Source organism: Lynx rufus, unplaced genomic scaffold (assembly GCF_022079265.1).
Source record: "Lynx rufus isolate CCGP_SWC_20201006 ecotype Redwood Valley unplaced genomic scaffold, mLynRuf1.p SCAF_6, whole genome shotgun sequence".
NCBI classification, from domain to species: domain Eukaryota; kingdom Metazoa; phylum Chordata; class Mammalia; order Carnivora; family Felidae; genus Lynx; species Lynx rufus.
The window spans coordinates 70,357,639-70,366,878 of NW_025814878.1; the positions used below are offsets into that span (position 1 = coordinate 70,357,639).

Below are 9,240 nucleotides of genomic sequence, written 5' to 3' on the forward strand. Positions count from 1 at the left end.
CTCTCCCAGAGCAATGACACAGTTGAAGCCAGAACCCATGTCTTAGCCCCCAAGACCAAGCACGGTGTCTGGCATGTGATTTAAATGATTAAATCTGAGCTGATTAACTAGAACTTGCTGTTTTCATATAGCAGGTAATCCTATCTAATAGACCAGCGCTTCCCAAATTGTGCTGTGAATTGGAGTCACCTAGGGAGCTTTAAAACATGCTGGTGCCTGGGTCCTACTTCCTGAGATTAATTGGTCTAGGGTATGACCTGAGCATCAGAATGTTTTAAAGTTCCCCAGGTGATTGTACCAAGAAGCCAAGAGTGAGAGTCACTCCAATAGCCAAATGCTTCCCAAGTTGAGAAATGCCCCAAGTGATCCCATGTTTGCAGGGTAACTGCAATGTCTTAGGTTATAACATAGAGCTATTTTCCCTCCCTCAATGGCCTCATTCCCTGTTCTTTGGGAATAAGCAAAGTTACTGCTCTTTAGTCATTGGCTTTCAAACCAGTATTTAGATCAATGCAACAAAAGAAATGCTTCCGAACTTTTAATGAGATGCATTTAGATGGAATTTTAAGTTGGTTTTTGAGCAACTTTTCTTCTAGAAAAGAATATCATTTTACAAACCCAGGCAAAAAGGGACAAAGGGACATACATAATTTGCAACTCTCACTGCCTGTGATACACTGAATTCCATGCCAAGAAAAGTGACTATTTGTGTCTTCACACAGAGCCAATACATTAAAATACCTGACTTTAAATTATATTACTGAGTGTGGCATTATTTTAAACAGTTTCTTGGTAGAGGCATTTTATTTTTTTTTTTTTTCAACGTTTTTATTTATTTTTGGGACAGAGAGAGACAGAGCATGAACGGGGGAGGGGCAGAGAGAGAGGGAGACACAGAATCGGAAACAGGCTCCAGGCTCTGAGCCATCAGCCCAGAGCCCGACGCGGGGCTCGAACTCCTGGACTGCGAGATCGTGACCTGGCTGAAGTCGGACGCTTAACCGACTGCGCCACCCAGGCGCCCCGGTAGAGGCATTTTAAATGATCATTATCTTTATGTTTTAATTTACTTTGAAAACTGTTTAATATTGATCTGTTTAATCTCTTTTATTTCTGCCAAAGAAGGAAAACTAGAGCACATGTCAAGGTTTACCCCAAAGTGCTGAGGCCATTATCTTACTGGAAATCCTCTAGTGCTCATTCAGCTTGACTCATTTGTTTATCTTGAGTTGCAGTCCTGTGGTTCTTGTTTGTTTACTTATAATTAGTCACTTGCAAACAATTTGTACCAACAAGTAGCTACTTAGCACCCTTACGCCCATCTGCTGCAAAGACTGCTAGCTGACCGCTAAAGCTACTTCCTCTTCTTCCCGGACAAGTAACAAGCTACACTTTCCACTCCTTGGCAGTCCCATATGGTCACATGACGTGAGCCAATGCTCTATGAGCAGAAGTGATGGGAGCCCCCTTCCAGGCCTGACCCAATCTCCAATGCACATCTTCCGGTAGCACTTTTGTTTCCCTCTTCCACCAGTGCTAAACTTCTACAGTGTTAAGTGACTGAAGATTCAGGGGTATATCAGTGACAGGGATACTACCCAGCTCAGAGCTGGGTCCCCTTCCTTTTTTTTTTTTTTTCCTTTTCAAGTCTATTTATTTTGAGAGAGAAAGAGAGTGCAAGTGGGGGAGGGACAAAGAGAGAAAGGGAGTGAGAATCCCAAGCAAGCTAACTCCACACTGTCAGCGGAGAGCCCAATGCAGGGCTCAAACCCACAAATCTTGAGATTATGACCTGAGCCTATGTCCGATGCTTAATCGACTGAGTCACCCAGGTGTCCCGAGCTGGTTCCCCTTCTAAAAGAGCTCCACACAATATTGATGCAGAAATGGCTGTCACAGCTGCCACTAGTGTCTGGGACAATTACCACCCTTGAGCCCTCACTGCTCCCCTTTCGGGAACTGGTTACTCATCAGGGCAACACCCCCACAAGAGCCTCTTAGCTCCTAACCCTTGCTCTATAGACCCAGAAGGAGCCCCTTTTTACCCATTTTGCTTCAGAGTTTGGTGGTGGTGGGCATGTGGGGAGGGGGATCCAGAGAACATTTTTGAGTGTCTGCTGTGTGCTCCTTCATTCATTATCACATTTTAGTCATCACAAAGCCCCATGAGGTAGGCATCACTATCCCCACTCTACATAAGGGGAAACTGAACACTCACACAAGGTTACCAGCTGGTGAGTGGAAGGTTCCAGCTACAGACTGGTTCTTCTGACTAGAAAGCCAGGGATGGCGATGCTCATCATGGGCCCTCTTGTGCTGACATATACCCTCTCTACCTCCCTGTCTCAGGGTCTCCCTTGGAGCGGGCGCCTCTGGGAAGGACAGTGTGGGAGCCTGTCTGTGGAAGCCAAGTCATTTCATGGAGACCAGAGTGGGTGGAGGATATGTTCCTGGCCTCCTCATTTAAAACTTGGAACACATTTTTCCATGGAAAAAATATTAGGCAGAGAGAATCCATTTTTGTAACGTATGCAAAAGCACTTTGCAAACCATCAAGGAGTATGTAATATGCCTAAAAGGAGTTACTACTCTGCAGTGCATTTGCACTGTAATTCTGACACTTTGTGGATTAAATAGCCTGTTGTGAAGCAGAATTTAACCGCTAACTGTTATGCTGACTGTCTCAAAGGAAAAATACATTCCAATGGCCAAACAACTGACTTACAACAGACATTTGGAACCCAACCCATTCATAAACTGAGAACTGCCTGGATTAACATGAAGAGGACACATCATCACCATCTTCATCAAGTATTATTTATTAAGGGCAGTGCATGGGGTGAAGGCTTCAGCGTAAAGGAAAAAAAGAAGGGAAGTGTTAATCTAATTTTTAATGGCTGCAATTCCACGTCCTGGTTGTGAATGAACTCAAGCTGTTCCAAAACATCCCACTCATCTTTCTTTTTACTTCCTTCCCCTCAATTTAGCACTTATCTTTTACGCTCCTTTCTTTTTATTTTCCCCTTGCCATTCCATTTTTTTTTTGTCTCTCTTCCACATCTATTCAACATTTGTTCTTGCACTAAACAAACTCTTTGCAAGGGCTAACTATATTCTCAGACTCTGTCGTAGAGTCTAGAAATACCAAGATGAGCAAAATGCAGTTCTCAGCACACTCCCGACCTGACAGTCAGAGAGGGGAACCTGAAAACAAACCAGACTCTGTCCTGAAAAATACAGAGAGACACAGAGTGAGTAGAAAGGGTGTTTTCTAGGCAGAAGTTAAAGGAGCAATGCCATTTCCTTTTTCGCTCATCTCACACCTGCATGCCCTTTTCCTCCCTTTTTTGGTCCACACCCGTGTCCACCTTCATCACTTCTCTTCATTACTTCTCTTTGCTACTACTCTGCAATTGTCCTAACCAGTCTCCTTGCCTCTGTCCCTCCCCACTGTAATCCAACGAATATATTGCTGCCAGATGAATGTTCCTTTGGAATGGCTCCAATTATACAGTGCCCCCTAATTATCTCATTGATACTTCTTGCTCTCAGAATTTTATGATAATTCCTAGCATTGCATTTGGAGGCCTTCCTTGGCCTCATCCCTACACAGAGCTCCCTCATTAGTTAGTCAAGTGGAAATGCATACTATTCCCCAAATCACTTCCTTCCTTAACACTATTCCGTCTTCCTTCCTCTACAGTGCTTCTCATACCATGTAGACTGAAACTCTATGCATCCTATAATACTCCTCTCCAAGGCCATCGGCAGAGCTTTCCTTATACCCCCAGCTGTGGATCTTTTATTGCTTATTTGGAGGAAGGGACCAGTGTTTGCTGAGCATCTTTCATATATCAGGTCCAGTGCTGGGCACTTTTCATGTATTAACCTGTTTACTGTTCATAACATCTCTGTGAAGCCTGTTGGTTTCTCACTTTCAGATAAGGAAACCTAGGTTCTGAGATGTAAAGTGTGCTCTAGGTAAGGAAATGGCAGAGCCAGAATTTGAAGCCATACACCCGTGGACCGTGAAGGCCATGTTTATCTCTTTCCATCAAGCCTCATTGCTTCCTTCATTATTTCTCTTGCAGCAACAGACTTGAAAAGTGGTACGTGCATTCCTCAATACCTCCATAATATTGTGGATACTTTTCTCTCGAAAACATCTTGGCCTATTAGACTGCCTCCCACCATGACTGGAATTGTAGAAACTTTCAAGTAATGTGACATTCATGTGAAAGTGCCGCACTGGCATGACATTGCAGGATTCAGTCAACAAGACATATGCAACTTAACTCATCAGCAAGCAACCAGTAGAATCACATGTCCACAGATATATTAATACAAAGAATCAGATATGGAGTTCTCACTGGTGCAATTCTCTAAAGAGATTCTGAATAGAACAAAACCTAGAGATACTGGCCTTTGGTGTTTGCATCTGGCAAAGTTTGAGGATAGGATAATGAGTGTCAGCAAATACTGAAAATGCTTTGTTTATTTGCTTAGATATTCAAAGTGAGCCATTTGCCAAATTTGTGGACCCAAGGACAAGACTGAGACACAAACAAATGTTTCTTCTCAGCCAGTAATAGCTTCTAATACCATCTGGAAACCTACACCAGTTAAGAAAGAAACAAATATGCCTTTTTTTGCTTTCCTTCTAAGACCTCAAAGCTTGTAAATTTGGGGTCTGTTGGGGAGGGAAAAGACGAGAGTTCCAAAAATGGAGGCCCTCCAGAAACTCAAGCCCCCTGGCAACCAAGACTTCAGATGGCAGAAGCAATCAGAGAGCATGTTTACGCTGATCTCAGTGGCTCAGGAACAAAATAGAGGTTGCTGCTATCTCTGTTCACACTGAAGGAGCTTCCCTGTGACCCAGTTTAGAGTTTAGTCCAACTCCGTAAATTACTAAGATATTTTTATTGATACCATGAAAGTGCACCCTCATTTCTCTATTGTCACAAAAGCATGTTGTTGAAACACTTAAAATATCTTGGCACACTTTAAAAGTGCTTTTTACAAAAGAGACATGAAATTAATGGTGCATTTCAGTCAACACGTCCTTTGCAGTGCTTTCTTTCCCCTTCCTCAAAGCCACGGAATAAAACAAAGTGGGTCCAAATAAGACCTCTGAACATTTCTGTGATGGGAATAACATCTGGGTAGTCAGGAATGGGAATCGATGTTGCAATCTCCTCTCCTACCCTAATGTACACGTGAACAGCATTAAGCTGGTTTTATCATTAGATTTCACTTTTCAGTGAAGTTTTAATTACCAACCCTTATAATGTCATTTCTGGGAGGGGGTCTTGCAGTTTACCTCCTATTTTCTTGCTTCCCAAATCTTCCTCTTGCTGTGTTCCAGCCTACTCTGTTTCCTGCCCCCATTCAGAAAGCTTCAGATCCAATGTGATTGCTCACCATTCCATCACCATCATTTTTTTTTTTGAACAGTGTATTATCCTAACCACACAACAGTTTCCAGCCATCAGGCACATAATCTTAGCTGCACATTAGCCTGGAAATGGGCTTTTCCCCCCTTTGGTTATCTTATCCATAACATGTGCAACTATTACCTCATTCACCCTTGTGCTGGTTCCAGAGATTAACCCCAAAACTGTCATGATAAATGCACAATTTAAAAAATAGTCAGTTTCCTCAAACTTCTTGTCAGTCTTGTTTTATATTTCATCCCCTGTTATGACATGGCTACTAGAACTTGCCATCTTTTATACTGTCTGGTTTCCAAACATTAGAGCCAAGTATGATGTCATATGGTCTAGTAGCATAACACTTATCTAAAGGAAAAAGCACATCCAGAGCTTTTCCCAATGTTTTTATTTGTTATAATAACACACAGAGCCCAAGTTAGAAAACATATTTTTAAAGGAAACCAATGAGACAAGCTTTAACCTTTAACCATGAAAAAGATTCCTTAAAATTTCAAAGGAGAGACAAATTCTATCCCTTAGACACATTAGGCTTTGACTGGCAGAGGCTTTTTCATCCGCATTCAATATTAGCAAGATCACTCCGCTAGTTAGGCTGCAATTTTGTCATAAGCACTGTGCAGGCATTATGGAAAATGTTAAGAAGTGTTCATGTCCAAACCAATTTAATATTTATTCTTTTTTAAAAAGGAAAATAAAACAACAACCAAGGTTCTCCCATTTTCTAATTAGCACCAGTGGCGTCATATTTAAATGCCATAAAGGGAAGATGGTGTCATGGGAAACAGAAGGCGTGGACCTAGGAACATGAGATGGGGAAAGTCTCTTATGTTTCCTCACTTATTAGAGATAATCTGTTCTATCTCTAAGTGCTTGAGGAAGAGCAAACAAATAATGCATGCAAACACACTTTAAAACTATAAAGTACTATACAAACATATGGTGTCATCTCGGTCAATTTTCAGTCCCCACTCTTAATTTTTAAAACTATTGGAGTTGGCGCCCTGCATGCCATTTTCACTATGTACACCCTTCTCTCCGAGCATTGACCACACAGCAGTATGATCATATCTACGTGATTGTTCCCCCTACACGCTTGCAAGCTCCCTCAATTCATCTTTATAGCTCTGCTGCCAAGGGCAACCTTGGGTCATGTCTGTTGATTGATTTACTTGCTAAGTGAGTAACTATATAAGGCCCCCAATTTTTATTAATTCATTTCTCATTTTCTCTGTTTTCATTAAAGCCTGAAGCTCTTGTCTTTGCCTCATTTTTTTTACTGTCTACACAGAATGTTCATTTTTGTTCCACCTCCCCAAACTGCCTCTAGTGTTACTTTTCTGTGGAGGAAGCACGGGGGGAGAAGTAAACCTAAGAACCTGGGGATGAAGAACAAACATCTTCTAGTAGCAAAATTCCAAAATAGGAATCCAAAGTTGCAGACTACAGATACCTAACTTAGAGAGAAGGGAGTGGCTCTGGGGTGCGGACTTCACCGTAGCTGATTACGGGTGTTGATATGGCTGAAGAAAGGATATGTCAGTCAGAAGAAGACAGTTATCACCAATGGATACATGGAAAAGAGAACCAGAAAGATGGATATTGACAGAATGACTACACCATTGTTGGAGAGAGAGGAAAGATACCCTCCAGTGGAGGGGGCCGCATCACACTTGGGTGAGGCGGTGAGAAGCACAAGAGTGTGAGATCCAAAATCACCTCAGGCTAAATCCCAACTCTATCATCTACCAGCTGTGTGATCTTTAAAAATTTTTTTTTCAAAATGTTTTCCAGTTTTACTGGGCATATTTACATGCACAATGTATTTAAACAATGGGTTTTACAATACATAGTTATATCACTTGGTTTACAACCAAATATACTGTGAGTGTTCTCTCTTTTACAACAGTTAAAATACTTGCAAGGTACGGAGAAAACCTAATTTATTAAGCTCCCTTGTTGGGGAAATTTAGATAGAATTTTTTTTTCCAAAGACACTTCAATCTCTTTGCCATGCATTGAGAAGAAAGGGGTGTCCTTGTCTTCTATAGCTTTCTATAGATAGAAACTTGCCTTCCAACTTAGCTTTTTAATTTGCTTCTCAGACCCATCTAATCATCAACGAGGTAATCCATTTTGGTTTGCCCAATTTCTTCCCCATTTGCTTCCTCTTTTCTAGTATCCCTGGTACACATGCGCACTTCCAATACTTCAGTGTCCTGTCCCTCACCTCTAATATCTGCCCCCTGCCCTCTCATCTGCTCACTTTACAGGGGCTTCCTTTCCTTTCCTTTTAAAGATGAGTTCTTGATTGATTTTGATCAACTCTCTACCCAAAGCTTTAGCCTCAATTCCATGTTAGGAGCAGCCTTTAATGATCTGAAGATAGAGTTCACTTGTTTAAAGGAAAATAAGAAGAAAAAACCCTTGGTAGAGATACACGTATTAAGAAACATAGAACTTGGTCACAATGTAGATATGGCTGGCTTTTTTTAAAAAAAGTTTTTTGGAGAGGGCAGGGCAGAGGAAAGTAGTTTGTACTTTAAGAAATGTTGGGGAAATGTTAGGGACCATGATGAAAATCTGTCCACTATTTCGAGGCAACTAACAAATGATTATCTCCCAGTTAGGGAATTGGAGTGACAGCCTTTACAGGTTATGAAATTGTATGACAAATATTGCATATGCAAGTGTCCTTTAACAGTAACTTTGAATTAAAAAATTTTTTTTATGTTTATTTTTGAGAGAGAGAGACAGAGCACAAGCAGGGCTGGGCAGAGATAGAGGGAGACACAGAATCTGAAGCAGGCTCCAGGCTCTGAGCTGTCACCACAGAGCCTGACTCAGGGCTCAAACTTATAAAATGCAAGATCACAACCTGAGCTGAAGTCGGACGCTTAACCGACTGAGCCACCCAGGCGCCCCAAACAGTAACTTTGTATAGCAAGGCAGATGCCAGCTAGCAAAAAAGTGGTGCCCAAAGATGCTTATTAATTCTGGAGTCCTGGAAACCAGAAAGTGCTCATCCATCACATGGGCCTCACACCCCGGTAGAAATGTCTGAGGAAAGCAGTGAAGTTGGCCACACCAGCATTTACACATGGAATGTCTCTTGGAGACCCAGGTGTCATGGGGGCACAGACTCACAGTTGTCTTTGTGTGAATCATGCTCACAGTTCCAGCCATAGAAGGAGGGGGGCAGGCAAAGAAAGACCCCAGCATGTAGGTTCCCCCATTCAGACAGCAGGTTCTATTTAGCTCTTTACTGTCCTGGATTCCTATGGACAGCACAAATTGGAAAGACCAATGATGAATTGAAGGCTCCTCCTGGGACCAATTGCAATCATCTCTTAAGGCTGGGATCTCCCTGGAGGGACATGCAAGTTCACGGTGGCTCAATGCAGCAACTAATTCCAGTTCAAATGCTTTGGAAATGGCCATGATGAAAATCACACTGCAAGAGAAATGCTCTATCTTTCTGTGGTCCATGGCTCGCTTTCCCCAGAAGGTCTTAGAGGAAGCAAGAGCCAGGATGTCCAGAGACAGGGACTCATCACCAAGTTTTGTCCTAAGGAATGCTTTGAACTCAGCCAGGGACTCAGCCTTGCCTGGGACTCTCCTTCTCAACAACTACCACCTGTGTGATCTTATGTAAGTCACCTAACTGCTCTGATCTTTGTATTTTCATATGTAAAATATGAAAAACAGAGTGTTTATATGGGCACAGAGTGTAAGTGTGTTGGTTGTTTGCCCTTGGTGGGAAATGCACCTCACTGCCCCTACTCAGCCT

General features: G+C 42.2%; 1 pseudogene; it reads right to left on the reverse strand.

Annotated features, from left to right (window-relative positions):
- LOC124529129 (putative teratocarcinoma-derived growth factor 3) overlaps window positions 1-8,939 on the reverse strand; it is a 40,138-nt pseudogene extending 31,199 nt beyond the window's left edge.
- Between the last annotated feature and the right edge of the window lie 301 nt (window positions 8,940-9,240).